Source organism: Oncorhynchus mykiss, chromosome 20, assembly GCF_013265735.2.
Source record: "Oncorhynchus mykiss isolate Arlee chromosome 20, USDA_OmykA_1.1, whole genome shotgun sequence".
In the NCBI taxonomy this organism is placed as follows: Eukaryota; Metazoa; Chordata; class Actinopteri; order Salmoniformes; family Salmonidae; genus Oncorhynchus; species Oncorhynchus mykiss.
Window position 1 is genome coordinate 39,630,826 of NC_048584.1, and position 27,529 is coordinate 39,658,354.

At 39.2% G+C, this 27,529-nt stretch overlaps 1 long non-coding RNA gene across 1 annotated transcript; it reads right to left on the reverse strand.

The window, feature by feature from the left end:
* Positions 1-27,529, reverse strand: LOC110499601. The gene is made up of 4 exons (XR_002469991.2): positions 27,469-27,529; positions 3,686-3,753; positions 3,525-3,578; positions 1-942 (listed from the first exon to the last, which is right to left on the reverse strand). It is a non-coding gene; the product is annotated as an uncharacterized LOC110499601 (long non-coding RNA).

The following is a 27,529-nucleotide window of genomic DNA, read 5'->3' on the forward strand; positions in this document are numbered from 1 at the left end:
TGTGTTAATTTATTTCTGAAAATTGTCTTTACACTGAAGAATAAAACAGCTCAACCATCTACAGTATGAGTATACAGTACAGTTGTCTCCTACTAGATTACCAGACTACCAGACTACAGTATGAGTATACAGTACAGTTCTCTCCTACTAGATTACCAGTCTACAGTATGAGTATACAGTACAGTTGTCTCCTACTAGACTACCAGACTACAGTATGAGTATACAGTTGTCTCCTACCAGATTACAGTATGAGTATACAGTACAGTTGTCTCCTACAAGACTACAGTATGAGTATACAGTACAGTTGTCTCCTACTAGATTACCAGACTATAGTATGAGTATACAGTACAGTTGTCTCCTACTAGACTACCAGACTACAGTATGAGTATACAGTTGTCTCCTACCAGATTACAGTATGAGTATACAGTACAGTTGTCTCCTACAAGACTACAGTATGAGTATACAGTACAGTTGTCTCCTACTAGATTACCAGACTACAGTATGAGTATACAGTACAGTTGTCTCCTACAAGACTACAGTATGAGTATACAGTACAGTTGTCTCCTACTAGATTACCAGTCTACAGTATGAGTATACAGTACAGTTGTCTCCTACTAGACTACCAGACTACAGTATGAGTATACAGTTGTCTCCTACCAGATTACAGTATGAGTATACAGTACAGTTGTCTCCTACTAGATTACCAAACTATAGTATGTCCAAAAGTGCCTATAGATGTCCTCATTGTCATCTGGTATTGGAGATGTCTGTCCAGGTCTCAACGCTGCTCCAGGGAATCCAGCATCGGCACAGGTGTTCCTGTTTGCGGCCATGATGGTATCCTCTCCACCAGAGGTCAGTTCCTCATCGATCATCAGGTAGGCCAGGACCAGACTGGAGGGGCGACTCAGACCCAGCGCAGTGGACCAACACCTGCCAGGCCTGGGGGAGCGAAGAAAGGTAGGTGCACTTAGTCAGCTCTCATTTAGTTATATTTAGAAGACGACGACACAGGTACAAAGATAATTCCATTTCATGTGTAATACTTAAATACATAGGTAATAAAATTACATTGTTACTTAAAAAAAAAAAAAGGTATTTTTCTTAACTGCATTGTTGGTTAAGTAAAAGTAAAGTAAGTCATTTCACTGTAAAGTCTGAAAAATCGAACGTAATTTCATTCACTACCTAAGTGATGTCTCAACTCAGCCGAATCCCTAGCAACAGGGGATTCATTTAAAGGTATCCCATTCATGTAGTAGAAGAACACGGATTACTTGTTGTTCATTTCATATTGTGTCAAACTCTGAATTACAGACCTGTAGGCTTAATATCAAAATGGAGTACTTAAAAAAAATAATGCTTTCCTCCCAAAAGTTTTCTTTCAACAATGTTGCAACACGGTAATCCGTGGTTTCCCTTATCCTACTTTGGGGTTTAGGGCCCATAGGAGCGGGTAATTGAACTGTCTTCCAGCCTGTGTTTCTGCTAGGGATTACTGTAGGCCCCGATACACACTGAAGCACTAGTCAGATCAGCCAGCCAACATGTGAAGGAGGGGAGGGGAGGCATCATGTGCGTCCCAAATATAAACCTATTCCCTACATGGTACACTACAGGGTGCCATTTGGGACACAGACATCATCTAATTACTGCCATGTGATTGGATCACTGCATAACAGGGACAGGAAGTAGCAACTCTGTTACAACACAAGGCCACGAACATAATTGTGTAATTTCCATGTCCAATGAAAGTGTTGCTGACAAATTACCAGGGCAATCCATTTAAAAACAATTTTCTTGTCCAAGGTCCCTGGCTTATGAGGTCACTGTGGGGTACGATATTAGCTTGATATTGCCCTGTCCAAGGTCCCCGACTTATGGGGTACAATATTAGCTTAATGTTATGTTTTAGCAGGTTTGTGATTTGCATTTTAACTGCTAATGGAATGGAACAGACAGCCTTCTGCATGGTACAACAGACAGCCTTCTGCATGGTACAACAGACAGCCTTCTGCATGGTACAACAGACAGCCTTCTGCATGGTACAACACACAGCCTTCTGCATGGTACAACAGACAGCCTTCTGCATGGTACAACAGACAGCCTTCTGCATGGTACAACAGACAGCCTTCTGCATGGTACAACAGAAAGCCTTCTGCATGGTACAACAGACAGCCTTCTGCATGGTACAACAGACAGCCTTCTGCATGGTACAACAGACAGCCTTCTGCACGGTACAACAGACAGCCTTCTGCACGGTACAACAGACAGCCTTCTGCACGGTACAACAGACAGCCTTCTGCATGGTACAACAGACAGCCTTCTGCACGGTACAACAGACAGCCTTCTGCACGGTACAACAGACAGCCTTCTGCACGGTACAACAGACAGCCTTCTGCACGGTACAACAGACAGCCTTCTGCACGGTACAACAGACAGCCTTCTGCATGGTACAACAGACAGCCTTCTGCATGGTACAACAGACAGCCTTCTGCACGGTACAACAGACAGCCTTCTGCACGGTACAACAGACAGCCTTCTGCATGGTACAACAGACAGCCTTCTGCATGGTACAACAGACAGCCTTCTGCATGGTACAACAGACAGCCTTCTGCATGGGACAACAGAAAGCCTTCTGCATGGTACAACAGACAGCCTTCTGCACGGTACAACAGACAGCCTTCTGCACGGTACAACAGACAGCCTTCTGCACGGTACAACAGACAGCCTTCTGCATGGTACAACAGACAGCCTTCTGCACGGTACAACAGACAGCCTTCTGCACGGTACAACAGACAGCCTTCTGCACGGTACAACAGACAGCCTTCTGCACGGTACAACAGACAGCCTTCTGCACGGTACAACAGACAGCCTTCTGCACGGTACAACAGACAGCCTTCTGCATGGTACAACAGACAGCCTTCTGCATGGTACAACAGACAGCCTTCTGCATGGGACAACAGAAAGCCTTCTGCATGGTACAACAGACAGCCTTCTGCACGGTACAACAGACAGCCTTCTGCACGGTACAACAGACAGCCTTCTGCACGGTACAACAGACAGCCTTCTGCATGGTACAACAGACAGCCTTCTGCACGGTACAACAGACAGCCTTCTGCACGGTACAACAGACAGCCTTCTGCACGGTACAACAGACAGCCTTCTGCACGGTACAACAGACAGCCTTCTGCACGGTACAACAGACAGCCTTCTGCATGGTACAACAGACAGCCTTCTGCATGGTACAACAGACAGCCTTCTGCACGGTACAACAGACAGCCTTCTGCACGGTACAACAGACAGCCTTCTGCATGGTACAACAGACAGCCTTCTGCATGGTACAACAGACAGCCTTCTGCATGGTACAACAGACAGCCTTCTGCATGGGACAACAGAAAGCCTTCTGCATGGTACAACAGACAGCCTTCTGCATGGTACAACAGACAGCCTTCAACATGGTAAAAAGCTTCTGTAAAACACTTTGCGCCAACCGATGATGTAAAAAGGTCTTTCTGAAATACCTTTGATTGATTGCTTATCGTTGGGCGAGCTCAGGGCGGTCTTGATGAATTTGACTGCAGAGCAGAAGAAGGGGCAGAGGTCAAAGGAGGCCATCTGGAATGGCTCCAGTCCATGGGGATTGTAGTGTCCCTGTAGTAGCCCGTGTTCGCGTTAAACTTACCGTCCGCTGCGTTCAGGACGTGGGTTATGTGATGAGCCTGGAGTGTCCTCTTGTCTTTGGCTGCATACCTAAAGACACAGAAAATCACGAGGTCAGGGTTCATTTCAATTCAAGTTTAGTCAATTCAGGTCAGGAAGTAAAGGAAAACCATCGACAAACATTGGAATTTCAGTCTACTTCCTGAATTGAAATGTAATTGGAATTTCAGTATACTTCCTGAATTGACAGAATTGGAATTGACCCCAACCCTGTAAAAGAGGTATTTTCTTCTCTGGTTCAAACCATCAACTCATGCCCCCTCGACTCACATCACTCCTTACACAACAAATGTATCTAGTGTGGATTTTTCAGTCTAACGTTTCTAGTTTAAGTGTTAAATTAACATTAATTGGTGTAAAATAACCCCATTGTTGTTGTTAATAACCAGTGTTAAAGTAAAACCACACCCATAATTATCATATTTCCCAGGATGCTCTATTGCAGGTTGATTTTTTTTTAGAATTGGTTGTTTCAATATGTATTTTTTCATGTACATTGATTTATAAATGTATATTGTCACATTTTGTTGTTACAACCTGACTTTAAAATTGATAATTTATTATTTTTCTTTCTCACCCATCTACACACAAAGGGTAATACCATAATGAAAAAGTGAAAACATGTTTTTAGAAATAGTTAAAATAGAAAATTAAATACAGCAATATCTCATTTATATAAGTATTATTATTATTTTTTTTAACTAGGCAAGTCAGTTAAGAACAAATAGTTATTTTCAATGACGGCCTAGGAACAGTGGGTTAACTGCCTTGTTCAGGGGCAGAACGACAGATGTTGTACATTTTCAGCTCGGTGATTCAATCCTGCAACCTTTTGGTTACTAGTCCAAAACTCTAACCACTAGGCTACGCTGCTGCCCCTTGAGTCAATACAATGCAGAAGCACCTTTGACAGCAATTACTGCTGTGAGTTTTTCCGGGTAAGTCTCTAAGCCCTTTTCCACACCTGGATTGAGCAACATTTGCACATGATTATTTTTGTATTTTTTAAAGCTCTGTCAAATTGGTTGTTGATCATTACTAGACAACCATTTTCAGGTCTTGTCATAGATTTACAAGTAGATTTAAATCACAACTGTAACTCAGCCACTCAGGAACATTCACTGTCTTTTTGGTAAGCAACTCCAGTGTAGATTTAGGCCTTGTGTTTTAGGCATTTATCCTGCTGAAAGGTGAATTCATCTCACAGTGTCTGGTGGAAAGCAGATTGAACCAGATTTTCCTCTACGATTTTGCCCGTGCTTAGCTCCATTCCATTTATTTATTTTATCCTGAAAAACTCCCCAGTACTTAACGATTACAAGCATAACCATAACATGATGCAGCCACCACAATGCTTGAAAATATGTTGAGTGCTGCTCAGTAATGTTGGAAAACCTCCCTGGTCTTCTTTTTTTACTTGTCTATTTTCAAAGGTTAAGAACATGAATCATTTCATAGTTCGCATATAAATGGATCCACGTGGAAAACGAATGGTATAGAAACCGTAAATGACCTGGGAATAGAGAAAACATTTAGTTCTGTGACAGCTTTAAAAATACATTTTGGATTAACCAATGTAGATATATTTTTAAATACATTCAACTTAAAATGTTGATTTTAAATCTTTTGGACGTCAACACAATCTTATTTGAGTTAGAAAATGATGTTCATATGATAGGGAAGATATACTAAACCCAGGCAGAGAGCCTATCCAACTGACAATCTCTTAGGGAAAGATCCGTCGGTCTGCATATTTCGAGACAATGGCGTATGAGGGTGCAGTGAGATACCTGATGGGTTGGACTATACATTTCTCGTCAATCATCTTTTAAAAAAAAATGTTTTTACTTAAACTGGAAATCAACCAATCCTCCATCGTTAACACAATGGAAAGATCAAATGCTTTATTAACTAATATTAAGTAAATGTTGAAAGGTGTGTGTGGGGGGGGCTACGGAGAGAAACAAAATGGCGCAGTTTGAGGCCATGTGGCGGAGAGTGATATGGGCACCTGAGATGAGGGTGTGAGCAGGGGGGGGGGGGGGGGTCTGGGCAGGGGTGATGTTGTGGATGTTTGTATGATGTTGTTGTTTGTATCTGTACGTTTTGTATTGTTTATAAAAGATACAAAATTAAATCGTACAAAAAAAAGTCCTTGTGGTTAAATATGTGTTTGAAATTCACTTCTCGGGGGACCTTACAGATAATTAATTGTATGTGTGGGTTACAGAGATGAGGTAGTCATTCAAAAATCATGTTAAACACTATTATTACACACAGAGTGAGTCCAATGCAACTTATGTGAACTTATTTAGACTTGCCATAATAAAGGTGTTGAATACTTATTGACTCAAGCAGTTTTGCTTTTAATTTTTAATTAATTTGTTTGTTTTTTTAAAATCAAACAACATAATTACACTTTGACATTATGGGGTATTGTGTCTCCATTTCACCCATTCTAAGTTCAGGATGTAACGCAACAAAATGTGGAAAAAGTCAAGGGGTGTGAATACTTTCTTGAAGGTACTGTAAACAACATAAATTTGTCTAAACGAATCCAATCTGTTACTTGGATTCATGGCACCCGTTACTGAAATGGTTGTTCCAGTTTAGATGGTTTATGTTGTCTCATATCTTTGCCTTCCCAATCCTGCAGTCATTCTGAATACAGGTTCCGGGCGAATCGAAATATACAATGTTGGATGTCGCCACTGACTGGAGTCCAATAGGAATTACACGTCACTTTGCAAGCCGTCATAATGTGATTTGGAAACCCTTGAGTTTCAGGCCACCAAATTAAGGTAAAACTATGCCCTCAGAATAAGGCCTAATTAATTAGTTGTAATGAAGGTAATTTTAATGTTAGTATAATCAATTAGGATGTCAATTGCTGGGGGCCAAATAACACGTAAAAAAAAAGAGACCGCAACAACCAAGTCTCTGTCACTAACAAATACAGTCATGGTTAGTAACTTAAATTCACCAGAAATGAAAGGCACTCTGGGAAATATGCAAATAACGATTTACACTAAGCAGTGTGTGTATTCAACACTGAAAAGTGTGGCCCTGTATAGACACTGGGCCAGTGTTCAATTTAACACTCTGTGTTGATTTAACAATGGAGAATTTGCTGTGCAGCAGACATGTTTAATACTGTGACTTACTGTACAGTAAGTGCATAAAGCACATTTTAGTATTTGCATGTGATCCCTGCGGGACTTGATCCCACATTCTTGTGACAGAAGATGTCGCCAGTGGGCTTGTCAAAACCTCATACATTGACCTTAATAATGGGTGAGCCTGTCAACGTGATGAAAGGGTGGTCCTCCTGGGTTATGCCAAGGTCATGGGATCAAAGGATCACAAATACAGCACATACAGCACATACCAACACATACAGCACATACCAACACATACCAACACATACAGCACATACCAAGACATACAGCACATACTAACACATACAGCACATACAGCACATACAGCACATACCAACACATACAGCACATACCAACACATACAGCACATACCAACACATACAGCACATACTAGCACATACAGCACATACCAGCACATACAGCACATACCAACACATACAGCACATACCAACACATACAGCACATACCAACACATACAGCACATACAGCACATACCAACACATACAGCACATACCAAGACATACAGCACATACTAACACATACAGCACATACTAACACATACAGCACACACTAACATATACAGCACATACCCACAAATACAGCACATACCAACACATACAGCACATACCAACACATACAGCACATACCAACACATACAGCACATACCAACACATACTAGCACATACAGCACATACTAACACATACAGCACATACCAACACATACAGCATATACTAACACATACAGCACATACCAACACATACTAACACATACAGTACATACTAACACATACAGAACATACCAACACATACAGCACATACCAACACAAACTAACACATACCAACACATACTAACACATGCAGCACATACCCACACATACAGCACATGCCAACACATATGGCACATACCAACACATACGGCACATACCAACACATATAGCACATACCACACATACCAACACATACAGCACATACAGCACATACCAACACATATAACACATACCACACATACCAACACATACAGCACATACCAACACATATAACACATACCACACATACCAACACATACAGCATACACTTACACATACCAGCACATACCAGCACATACAGCACACCCACACATACAGCATATACTAACACATACCAACACATACAGCACATACCAACATATACAGCACATACCAACACATACAGCACATACCAACACATACAGCACATACCAACACATATAGCACATACCCACACATACAGCACATACCAACACATACCAACACATACCCACACATAGAGCAAATACTAATACATACAGCACAAACCAACACATACAGCACATACTAACACATGCAGCACATACTAACACATACAGCACATAACAACACATTCTAACACATAGAGCACATACCCACACATACAGCACATACTAACACATACAGCACATACCAACACATTCTAACACATAGAGCACATACCCACACATACAACACATACTAACACATACCAGCACATACAGCACATACCAACATATACAGCACATACCAACACATACAGCACATACCAACACATACAGCACATACCAACACATATAGCACATACCCACACATACAGCACATACCAACACATACCAACACATAGAGCAAATACTAATACATACAGCACAAACCAACACATACAGCACATACTAACACATGCAGCACATACTAACACATACAGCGCATACCAACACACACCAACACATACAGCACATACCCACACATACAGCACATACTAACACATACAACACATACCAACACATACAGCACATACCAACACATTCTAACACATAGAGCACATACCCACACATACAGCACATACTAACACATACCAGCACATACAGCACATACCAACACATACAGCACATACCCACACATAAAGCACATACCAACACACACCAACGTATACAGCACATACCCACACACACAACACATACAACACATACAACACATACTAACACATACCAACACATACCAGCACATACCAGCACATACCAGCACATACAGCACATACCAACACATACAGCACATACCCACACATAAAGCACATATTAACACATACAGCATATACCAACACATTACTCACATACCAACACATACAGTACATACCAACACATACAGCATATACTTACACATACCAGCACATACCACACATACAGCACATTACAACACATACCAACACATACGAGCACATACCAGCACATACCAGCACATACAGCACATACCAACACATACCAACACATACCAACACATAGAGCACATACCAACACATACAGAACATACCAACACATACCAACACAAACAACATATACAGCACATACCAACACATACCAGCACATACCAGCACATACAGCACATACAGCACATACCAACACATACAGCACATACCAACACATACAGCACATACCAACACATACAGCACATACAACACATACCAACATATACCAACACATACAGCACATACTAACACATACAGCACATACCAGCACATACCAACACATTACTCACATACCAACACATACAGTACATACCAAGACATACAGCATATACCAACACATACAGTACATACCAACACATACAGCATATACTTACACATACCAGCACATACCAGGACATACCAACACATACAGCACATACAGCACATACCAACACATTCCAACACATACCAACACATACCAGCACATACAACACATACAGCACATACTAACACATACCAACACATACCAGCACATACCAGCACATACCAGCACATACCAACACATACCAACACATACAGCACATACAACACATACAGCACATACTAACACATACCAACACATACCAGCACATACAACACATACAGCACATACTAACACATACCAACACATACCAGCACATACCAACACATACCAACACATACAAAACATACCAACACATACCAACACATACCAGCACATACCAGCACATACCAACACATACCAACACATACCAGCACATACCAGCACATACCAGCACATACCAGCACATACCAGCACATACCAGCACATACAGCACATACCAACACATACAGCACATACCCACACATACCAACACATACCAACACATACCAACACATACCAGCACATACCAGCACATACAACACATACAGCACATACTAACACATACCAACACATACCAACACATACCAACACATACCAACACATACCAGCACATACCAGCACATACAACACATACAGCACATACTAACACATACCAACACATACCAACACATACCAGCACATACAGCACATACTAACACATACCAGCACATACCAGCACATACCAGCACATACCAGCACATACAGCACATACCAACACATACAGCACATACCCACACATAAAGCACATATTAACACATACAGCATATACCAACACATTACTCACATACCAACACATACAGTACATACCAACACATACAGCACATACTAACACATACAGCACATACCAACACATACAGTACATACCAACACATACAGCACATACTAACACATACCAACACATACCAACACATACCAGCACATACCAGCACATACCAGCACATACCAGCACATACCAGCACATACCAGCACATACAGCACATACCAACACATACAGCACATACCCACACATAAAGCACATATTAACACATACAGCATATACCAACACATTACTCACATACCAACACATACAGTACATACCAACACATACAGTACATACCAACACATACAGCACATACTAACACATACCAACACATACAGCACATACCAACACATTCTAACACATAGAGCACATACCCACACATACAGCACATACTAACACATACCAGCACATACAGCACATACCAACACATACAGTACATACCAACACATACAGCACATACTAACACATACCAACACATACCAGCACATACCAGCACATACAGCACATACCAACACATACAGCACATACCCACACATAAAGCACATATTAACACATACAGCATATACCAACACATTACTCACATACCAACACATACAGTACATACCAACACATACAGCATATACTTACACATACCAGCACATACCACACATACAGCACATTCCAACACATACCAACACATACAAGCACATACCAGCACATACCAGCACATACAGCACATACCAACACATACCAACACATAGAGCACATACCAACACATACAGAACATACCAACACATACCAACACAAACAACATATACAGCACATTCCAACACATACCAACACATACCAGCACATACCAGCACATACAGCACATACCAACACATACAGCACATACCAACACATACAGCACATACCAACACATACAGCACATACAACACATACCAACATATACCAACACATACAGCACATACTAACACATACAGCACATACCAGCACATACCAACACATTACTCACATACCAACACATACAGTACATACCAAGACATACAGCATATACCAACACATACAGTACATACCAACACATACAGCATATACTTACACATACCAGCACATACCAGGACATACCAACACATACAGCACATACAGCACATACCAACACATACCAACACATACAGCACATACCAACACATACAGAACATACCAACACATACCAACACATACCAACACATACAGCACATACCAACACATACAGAACATACCAACACATACCAACACATACCAACACATACAAAACATACCAACACATACCAACACATACCAACACATACAGCACATACAGCACATACCAACACAAACCAACACATACCAACACATACCAACACATACAGCACATACAGCACATACAGCACATACCAACACATACCAACACATACCAACACATACAGCACATACCAACACATACAGAACATACCAACACATACCAGCACATACCAACACATACAGAACATACCAACACATACCAACACATACCAACACATACAAAACATACCAACACATACCAACACATACCAACACATACAGCACATACCAACACATACAAAACATACCAACACATACCAACACATACCAACACATACAGAACATACCAACACATACCAACACATACCAACACATACAAAACATACCAACACATACCAACACATACCAACACATACAAAACATACCAACACATACAGCACATACAGAACATACCAACACATACCAACACATACCAACACATACAGCACATACCAACACATACAGAACATACCAACACATACCAACACATACCAACACATACAAAACATACCAACACATACCAACACATACCAACACATACAGCACATACCAACACATACAGAACATACCAACACATACCAACACATACCAACACATACAGCACATACCAACACATACCAACACATAGAGCAAATACTAATACATACAGCACAAACCAACACATACAGCACATACTAACACATGCAGCACATACTAACACATACAGCACATACCAACACACACCAACACATACAGCACATACCCACACATACAGCACATACTAACACATACAACACATACCAACACATACAGCACATACCAACACATTCTAACACATAGAGCACATACCCACACATACAGCACATACTAACACATACCAGCACATACAGCACATACCAACACATACAGCACATACCCACACATAAAGCACATACCAACACACACCAACGTATACAGCACATACCCACACACACAACACATACAACACATACAACACATACCAACACATACAGCACATACTAACACATACCAACACATACCAACACATACCAGCACATACCAGCACATACCAGCACATACAGCACATACCAACACATACAGCACATACCCACACATAAAGCACATATTAACACATACAGCATATACCAACACATTACTCACATACCAACACATACAGTACATACCAACACATACAGCATATACTTACACATACCAGCACATACCACACATACAGCACATTACAACACATACCAACACATACGAGCACATACCAGCACATACCAGCACATACAGCACATACCAACACATACCAACACATACCAACACATAGAGCACATACCAACACATACAGAACATACCAACACATACCAACACAAACAACATATACAGCACATACCAACACATACCAGCACATACCAGCACATACAGCACATACAGCACATACCAACACATACAGCACATACCAACACATACAGCACATACCAACACATACAGCACATACAACACATACCAACATATACCAACACATACAGCACATACTAACACATACAGCACATACCAGCACATACCAACACATTACTCACATACCAACACATACAGTACATACCAAGACATACAGCATATACCAACACATACAGTACATACCAACACATACAGCATATACTTACACATACCAGCACATACCAGGACATACCAACACATACAGCACATACAGCACATACCAACACATTCCAACACATACCAACACATACCAGCACATACAACACATACAGCACATACTAACACATACCAACACATACCAGCACATACCAGCACATACCAGCACATACCAACACATACCAACACATACAGCACATACAACACATACAGCACATACTAACACATACCAACACATACCAGCACATACAACACATACAGCACATACTAACACATACCAACACATACCAGCACATACCAACACATACCAACACATACAAAACATACCAACACATACCAACACATACCAGCACATACCAGCACATACCAGCACATACCAACACATACCAACACATACCAGCACATACCAGCACATACCAGCACATACCAGCACATACAGCACATACCAACACATACAGCACATACCCACACATAAAGCACATATTAACACATACAGCATATACCAACACATTACTCACATACCAACACATACAGTACATACCAACACATACAGCACATACTAACACATACAGCACATACCAACACATACAGTACATACCAACACATACAGCACATACTAACACATACCAACACATACCAACACATACCAGCACATACCAGCACATACCAGCACATGCCAGCACATACAGCACATACCAACACATACAGCACATACCCACACATAAAGCACATATTAACACATACAGCATATACCAACACATTACTCACATACCAACACATACAGTACATACCAACACATACAGCACATACTAACACATACCAACACATACCAGCACATACCAGCACATACAGCACATACCAACACATACAGCACATACCCACACATAAAGCACATATTAACACATACAGCATATACCAACACATTACTCACATACCAACACATACAGTACATACCAACACATACAGCATATACTTACACATACCAGCACATACCACACATACAGCACATTCCAACACATACCAACACATACGAGCACATACCAGCACATACCAGCACATACAGCACATACCAACACATACCAACACATAGAGCACATACCAACACATACAGAACATACCAACACATACCAACACAAACAACATATACAGCACATTCCAACACATACCAACACATACCAGCACATACCAGCACATACAGCACATACCAACACATACAGCACATACCAACACATACAGCACATACCAACACATACAGCACATACAACACATACCAACATATACCAACACATACAGCACATACTAACACATACAGCACATACCAGCACATACCAACACATTACTCACATACCAACACATACAGTACATACCAAGACATACAGCATATACCAACACATAAAGTACATACCAACACATACAGCATATACTTACACATACCAGCACATACCAGGACATACCAACACATACAGCACATACAGCACATACCAACACATACCAACACATACCAACACATACAGCACATACCAACACATACAGAACATACCAACACATACCAACACATACCAACACATACAGCACATACCAACACATACAGAACATACCAACACATACCAACACATACAAAACATACCAACACATACCAACACATACCAACACATACAGCACATACAGCACATACCAACACAAACCAACACATACCAACACATACCAACACATACAGCACATACAGCACATACAGCACATACCAACACATACCAACACATACCAACACATACAGCACATACCAACACATACAGAACATACCAACACATACCAGCACATACCAACACATACAGAACATACCAACACATACCAACACATACCAACACATACAAAACATACCAACACATACCAACACATACCAACACATACAGCACATACCAACACATACAAAACATACCAACACATACCAACACATACCAACACATACAGAACATACCAACACATACCAACACATACCAACACATACAAAACATACCAACACATACCAACACATACCAACACATACAAAACATACCAACACATACAGCACATACCAACACATACAGAACATACCAACACATACCAACACATACCAACACATACAGCACATACCAACACATACAGAACATACCAACACATACCAACACATACCAACACATACAAAACATACCAACACATACCAACACATACCAACACATACAGCACATACCAACACATACAGAACATACCAACACATACCAACACATACCAACACATACAGCACATACCAACACATACAGAACATACCAACACATACCAACACATACAGCACATACCAACACACACAGCACATACCAACACATACAAAACATACCAACACATACCAACACATACAAAACATACCAACACATACAACACATACCAACACATACAACACATACCAACACATACAACACATACCAACACATACAGCACATACCAACACATACAACATATACAGCACATTCCAACACATACCAACACATACCAGCACATACCAGCACATACAGCACATACCAAAACATACAGCACATACCAACACATACAACACATACCAACACATACAGCACATACCAACACATACAGCACATACCAACACATACAAAACATACCAAAACATACAGCACATACCAACACATACAAAACATACCAACACATACCAACACATACCAGCACATACCAACACATACAAAACATACCAACACATACCAACACATACAGCACATACCAACACATACAAAACATACCAACACATACCAACACATACAGCACATACCAACACATACAAAACATACCAACACATACCAACACATACAAAACATACCAACACATACAACATATACAGCACATTCCAACACATACCAACACATACCAACACATACCAGCACATACCAACACATACAGCACATACCAACACATACAACACATACCAACACATACAACACATACCAACACATACAGCACATACCAACACATACAGCACATACCAACACATACAAAACATACCAACACATACCAACACATACAAAACATACCAACACATACAACACATACCAACACATACCAACACATACAACACATACCAACACATACCAACACATACAAAACATACCAACACATACCAACACATACCAACACATACCAACACATACAACACATACCAACACATACAACACATACCAACACATACAAAACATACCAACACATACCAACACATACAAAACATACCAACACATACAAAACATACCAACACATACAAAACATACCAACACATACAACACATACAACACATACCAACACATACAAAACATACCAACACATACAAAACATACCAACACATACAAAACATACCAACACATACAACACATACAACACATACCAACACATACCAACACATACAACACATACAACACATACCAACACATACAACACATACAACACATACAACACATACAACACATACAACACATACAACACATACAACACATACAACACATACCAACACATACCAACACATACAACACATACCAACACATACCAACACATACAACACATACAACACATACCAACACATACAACACATAACAACACATACAACACATACAACACATACCAACACATACCAACACATACAACACATACCAACACATACCAACACATACAAAACATACCAACACATACAACACATACCAACACATACAACACATACCAACACATACAAAACATACCAACACATACCAACACATACAAAACATACCAACACATACAAAACATACCAACACATACAAAACATACCAACACATACAACACATACAACACATACCAACACATACCAACACATACAACACATACAACACATACCAACACATACAACACATACAACACATACAACACATACAACACATACAACACATACAACACATACAACACATACCAACACATACCAACACATACAACACATACCAACACATACCAACACATACAACACATACAACACATACAACACATACCAACACATACAACACATAACAACACATACAACACATACAACACATACCAACACATACAAAACATACCAACACATACAACACATACAAAACATACCAGCACATACAAAACATACCAACACATACAAAACATACCAACACATACAGCACATACCAACACATACAAAACATACCAACACATACAAAACATACCAACACATACAAAACATACCAACACATACAAAACATACCAAAACATACCAACACATACAAAACATACCAGCACATACAAAACATACCAACACATACAAAACATACCAACACATACAGCACATACCAACACATACAAAACATACCAGCACATACAAAACATACCAACACATACAAAACATACCAACACATACAGCACATACCAACACATACAAAACATACCAACACATACAGCACATACCAACACATACCAACACATACAGCACATACCAACACATACCAACACATACAAAACATACCAGCACATACAAAACATACCAACACATACAAAACATACCAACACATACAGCACATACCAACACATACCAACACATACAAAACATACCAACACATACAAAACATACCAACACATACAAAACATACCAACACATACAAAACATACCAACACATACAAAACATACCAACACATACAACACATACCAACACATACCAACACATACCAACACATACAAAACATACCAACACATACAGCACATACCAACACATACAAAACATACCAACACATACCAACACATACAAAACATACAGAACATACAAAACATACCAACACATACCAACACATACCAACACATACAACACATACAAAACATACCAACACATACAGAACATACCAACACATACAACACATACAAAACATACCAACACATACAAAACATACCAACACATACAACACATACAAAACATACCAACACATACAGCACATACAAAACATACAACACATACCAACACATACAAAACATACCAACACATACAAAACATACCAACACATACCAACACATACCAACACATACAACACATACCAACACATACCAACACATACAACACATACCAACACATACAACACATACAAAACATACCAACACATACAAAACATACCAACACATACAAAACATACCAACACATACAACACATACAAAACATACCAACACATACAAAACATACCAACACATACCAACACATACCAACACATACAAAACATACCAACACATACAAAACATACCAACACATACAAAACATACCAACACATACAACACATACCAACACATACAAAACATACCAACACATACAACACATACCAACACATACAAAACATACCAACACATACAAAACATACCAACACATACAAAACATACCAACACATACAAAACATACCAACACATACAAAACATACCAACACATACAACACATACCAACACATACCAACACATACAACACATACCAACACATACAACACATACAAAACATACCAACACATACAAAACATACCAACACATACAAAACATACCAACACATACAACACATACAACACATACCAACACATACAACACATACAAAACATACCAACACATACAAAACATACCAACACATACAACACATACAAAACATACCAACACATACAGCACATACAAAACATACCAACACATACAACACATACCAACACATACCAACACATACAACACATACCAACACATACAACACATACAAAACATACCAACACATACAAAACATACCAACACATACAACACATACAAAACATACCAGCACATACAAAACATACCAACACATACAGCACATACCAACACATACAACACATACCAACACATACAGCACATACCCACACATAAAGCACATATTAACACATACAGCATATACCAACACATTACTCACATACCAGCACATACCAACACATACCAACACATACAACACATACCAACACATTACTCACATACCAACACATACAGTACATACCAACACATACAGCACATACTAACACATACAGCACATACCAACACATACAGTACATACCAACACATACAGCACATACTAACACATACCAACACATACCAACACATACCAGCACATACCAGCACATACCAGCACATGCCAGCACATACAGCACATACCAACACATACAGCACATACCCACACATAAAGCACATATTAACACATACAGCATATACCAACACATTACTCACATACCAACACATACAGTACATACCAACACATACAGCACATACTAACACATACCAACACATACCAGCACATACCAGCACATACAGCACATACCAACACATACAGCACATACCCACACATAAAGCACATATTAACACATACAGCATATACCAACACATTACTCACATACCAACACATACAGTACATACCAACACATACAGCATATACTTACACATACCAGCACATACCACACATACAGCACATTCCAACACATACCAACACATACGAGCACATACCAGCACATACCAGCACATACAGCACATACCAACACATACCAACACATAGAGCACATACCAACACATACAGAACATACCAACACATACCAACACAAACAACATATACAGCACATTCCAACACATACCAACACATACCAGCACATACCAGCACATACAGCACATACCAACACATACAGCACATACCAACACATACAGCACATACCAACACATACAGCACATACAACACATACCAACATATACCAACACATACAGCACATACTAACACATACAGCACATACCAGCACATACCAACACATTACTCACATACCAACACATACAGTACATACCAAGACATACAGCATATACCAACACATAAAGTACATACCAACACATACAGCATATACTTACACATACCAGCACATACCAGGACATACCAACACATACAGCACATACAGCACATACCAACACATACCAACACATACCAACACATACAGCACATACCAACACATACAGAACATACCAACACATACCAACACATACCAACACATACAGCACATACCAACACATACAGAACATACCAACACATACCAACACATACAAAACATACCAACACATACCAACACATACCAACACATACAGCACATACAGCACATACCAACACAAACCAACACATACCAACACATACCAACACATACAGCACATACAGCACATACAGCACATACCAACACATACCAACACATACCAACACATACAGCACATACCAACACATACAGAACATACCAACACATACCAGCACATACCAACACATACAGAACATACCAACACATACCAACACATACCAACACATACAAAACATACCAACACATACCAACACATACCAACACATACAGCACATACCAACACATACAAAACATACCAACACATACCAACACATACCAACACATACAGAACATACCAACACATACCAACACATACCAACACATACAAAACATACCAACACATACCAACACATACCAACACATACAAAACATACCAACACATACAGCACATACCAACACATACAGAACATACCAACACATACCAACACATACCAACACATACAGCACATACCAACACATACAGAACATACCAACACATACCAACACATACCAACACATACAAAACATACCAACACATACCAACACATACCAACACATACAGCACATACCAACACATACAGAACATACCAACACATACCAACACATACCAACACATACAGCACATACCAACACATACAGAACATACCAACACATACCAACACATACAGCACATACCAACACACACAGCACATACCAACACATACAAAACATACCAACACATACCAACACATACAAAACATACCAACACATACAACACATACCAACACATACAACACATACCAACACATACAACACATACCAACACATACAGCACATACCAACACATACAACATATACAGCACATTCCAACACATACCAACACATACCAGCACATACCAGCACATACAGCACATACCAAAACATACAGCACATACCAACACATACAACACATACCAACACATACAGCACATACCAACACATACAGCACATACCAACACATACAAAACATACCAAAACATACAGCACATACCAACACATACAAAACATACCAACACATACCAACACATACCAGCACATACCAACACATACAAAACATACCAACACATACCAACACATACAGCACATACCAACACATACAAAACATACCAACACATACCAACACATACAGCACATACCAACACATACAAAACATACCAACACATACCAACACATACAAAACATACCAACACATACAACATATACAGCACATTCCAACACATACCAACACATACCAACACATACCAGCACATACCAACACATACAGCACATACCAACACATACAACACATACCAACACATACAACACATACCAACACATACAGCACATACCAACACATACAGCACATACCAACACATACAAAACATACCAACACATACCAACACATACAAAACATACCAACACATACAACACATACCAACACATACCAACACATACAACACATACCAACACATACCAACACATACAAAACATACCAACACATACCAACACATACCAACACATACCAACACATACAACACATACCAACACATACAACACATACCAACACATACAAAACATACCAACACATACCAACACATACAAAACATACCAACACATACAAAACATACCAACACATACAAAACATACCAACACATACAACACATACAACACATACCAACACATACCAACACATACAACACATACAACACATACCAACACATACAACACATACAACACATACAACACATACAACACATACAACACATACAACACATACAACACATACCAACACATACCAACACATACAACACATACCAACACATACCAACACATACAACACATACAACACATACAACACATACCAACACATACAACACATAACAACACATACAACACATACAACACATACCAACACATACAAAACATACCAACACATACAACACATACAAAACATACCAGCACATACAAAACATACCAACACATACAAAACATACCAACACATACAGCACATACCAACACATACAAAACATACCAACACATACAAAACATACCAACACATACAAAACATACCAACACATACAAAACATACCAAAACATACCAACACATACAAAACATACCAGCACATACAAAACATACCAACACATACAAAACATACCAACACATACAGCACATACCAACACATACAAAACATACCAGCACATACAAAACATACCAACACATACAAAACATACCAACACATACAGCACATACCAACACATACAAAACATACCAACACATACAGCACATACCAACACATACCAACACATACAGCACATACCAACACATACCAACACATACAAAACATACCAGCACATACAAAACATACCAACACATACAAAACATACCAACACATACAGCACATACCAACACATACCAACACATACAAAACATACCAACACATACAAAACATACCAACACATACAAAACATACCAACACATACAAAACATACCAACACATACAAAACATACCAACACATACAACACATACCAACACATACCAACACATACCAACACATACAAAACATACCAACACATACAGCACATACCAACACATACAAAACATACCAACACATACCAACACATACAAAACATACAGAACATACAAAACATACCAACACATACCAACACATACCAACACATACAACACATACAAAACATACCAACACATACAGAACATACCAACACATACAACACATACAAAACATACCAACACATACAAAACATACCAACACATACAACACATACAAAACATACCAACACATACAGCACATACAAAACATACAACACATACCAACACATACAAAACATACCAACACATACAAAACATACCAACACATACCAACACATACCAACACATACAACACATACCAACACATACCAACACATACAACACATACCAACACATACAACACATACAAAACATACCAACACATACAAAACATACCAACACATACAAAACATACCAACACATACAACACATACAAAACATACCAACACATACAAAACATACCAACACATACCAACACATACCAACACATACAAAACATACCAACACATACAAAACATACCAACACATACAAAACATACCAACACATACAACACATACCAACACATACAAAACATACCAACACATACAACACATACCAACACATACAAAACATACCAACACATACAAAACATACCAACACATACAAAACATACCAACACATACAAAACATACCAACACATACAAAACATACCAACACATACAACACATACCAACACATACCAACACATACAACACATACCAACACATACAACACATACAAAACATACCAACACATACAAAACATACCAACACATACAAAACATACCAACACATACAACACATACAACACATACCAACACATACAACACATACAAAACATACCAACACATACAAAACATACCAACACATACAACACATACAAAACATACCAACACATACAGCACATACAAAACATACCAACACATACAACACATACCAACACATACCAACACATACAACACATACCAACACATACAACACATACAAAACATACCAACACATACAAAACATACCAACACATACAACACATACAAAACATACCAGCACATACAAAACATACCAACACATACAGCACATACCAACACATACAACACATACCAACACATACAACACATACAAAACATACCAACACATACAAAACATACCAACACATACAACACATACAAAACATACCAGCACATACAAAACATACCAACACATACAAAACATACCAACACATACAGCACATACCAACACATACAACACATACCAACACATACAACACATACAAAACATACCAACACATACAAAACATACCAACACATACAACACATACAAAACATACCAGCACATACAAAACATACCAACACATACAACACATACCAACACATACCAACACATACAACACATACAAAACATACCAACACATACAGCACATACAAAACATACCAACACATACCAACACATACCAACACATACAACACATACCAACACATACAACACATACAAAACATACCAACACATACAAAACATACCAACACATACAAAACATACCAACACATACAGCACATACCAACACATACAACACATACCAACACATACAACACATACAAAACATACCAACACATAAAAAACATACCAACACATACAAAACATACCAACACATACAACACATACCAACACATACAACACATACAAAACATACCAACACATACAAAACATACCAACACATACAACACATACAAAACATACCAGCACATACAAAACATACCAACACATACAACACATACCAACACATACCAACACATACAACACATACAAAACATACCAACACATACCAACACATACAAAACATACCAACACATACAACACATACAAAACATACCAACACATACCAGCACATACAACACATACCAACACATACCAACACATACCAACACATACCAACACATACCAACACATACCAGCACATACAACACATACCAACACATACCAACACATACCAACACATACCAACACATACCAACACATACCAGCACATACAACACATACCAACACATACCAACACCTACCAACACATACCAACACATACCAACACATACCAACACATACAAAACATACCAACACATACCAACACATACCAGCACATACCAACACATACAACACATACCAACACATACAAAACATACCAGCACATACAACATATACAGCACATTCCAACACATACCAACACATACCAGCACATACCAGCACATACAGCACATACCAAAACATACAGCACATACCAACACATACAACACATACAACACATACCAACATATACCAACACATACAGCACATATTAACACATACAGCACATACCAACACATACAGCACATACCAACACATACAGCACATACAACACATACCAACATATACCAACACATACAGCACATACTAACACATACAGCACATACCAGCACATACCAACACATACAGCACATACCAACACATACAGTACATACCAACACATACAGCATATACCAACACATTACTCACATACCAACACATACAGTACATACCAACACATACAGCATATACCAACACATACAGCACATACCAACACATACAACACATACAACACATACCAACATATACCAACACATACAGCACATATTAACACATACAGCACATACCAACACATACAGCACATACCAACACATACAGCACATACAACACATACCAACATATACCAACACATACCAGCACATACCACACATACAGCACATACAGCACATACCAACACATACCAGCACATACCAGCACATACCGGCACATACCAGCACATACCAACACATACAGCACATACAGCACATACCAGCACATACAGAACATACCAACACATACCAACACATACAACATATACAGCACATTCCAACACATACCAACACATACCAGCACATACCAGCACATACCAACCCATACCAGCACATACAGCACATACTAACACATACAGCACATACCAACACATACAGCACATACCAACACATACCAACACATACTGCACATACCAACACATACAGCATATACTTACACATACCAGCACATACCAGCACATACCAGCACATACCAACACATACCAACACATACCAACACATACAACATATACCACACATACCAACACATACAGCATATACTTACACATACCAGCACATACCAGCACATACCAGCACATACCAACACATACAGCACATACCAACACATACCAACACATACAACATATACCACACATACCAACACATACAGCATATACTTACACATACCAGCACATACCAGCACATTCCAGCACATACAACACATACAGCACATACAGCAAACCCACACATACAGCATATACTAACACATACCAAGACATACAGCACATACCAACATATACCACACATACAGCACATACCAACACATACAGCACATACAACACATACCAACATATACCACACATACTAACACATACAGCACATTCTAACACATACAGCACATACCAACACATACAGCACATACCAACACATACCAACACATACTGCACATACCAACACATACAGCATATACTTACACATACCAGCACATACCAGCACATACCAGCACATACCAACACATACCAACACATACCAACACATACAACATATACCACACATACCAACACATACAGCATATACTTACACATACCAGCACATACCAGCACATACCAGCACATACCAACACATACAGCACATACCAACACATACCAACACATACCAACACATACAACATATACCACACATACCAACACATACAGCATATACTTACACATACCAGCACATACCAGCACATTCCAGCACATACAACACATACAGCACATACAGCAAACCCACACATACAGCATATACTAACACATACCAAGACATACAGCACATACCAACATATACCACACATACAGCACATACCAACACATACAGCACATACAACACATACCAACATATACCACACATACAGCACATTCTAACACATACAGCACGTACCAACACATACTAACACATATAGCACATACTAACACATACTAACACATACTAACACATACCAGCACATACCATCACATACCAACACATACAGCACATACAGCACATACCAACACATATCAACACATACAGCACATAGTAACCCATACCAACACACACAGCATATACCAACACATACAGCACAGACTAACACATACAGCACATACTACAAATGTAGAAGCATCTTCTAAGTGGTCTTATGTACAGTGGCTTGCGAAAGTATTCGCCCCCATTGCATTTTCCATATTTTGTTGCCTTACAATATGGAATTAAAACAGTTGTTTGTATCATTTGATGAAGATGAAAAATATTTTCTATTGTGAAACAAACAAGAAATAAGACCAAAAAAAACCAGAAAACTTAAGCGTGCATAACTATTCACCCCGTCCAAGGATCGCCGTCCCAAGGAAGCAGATGGAGGCAGTGAGAGAGGAACGGCGACG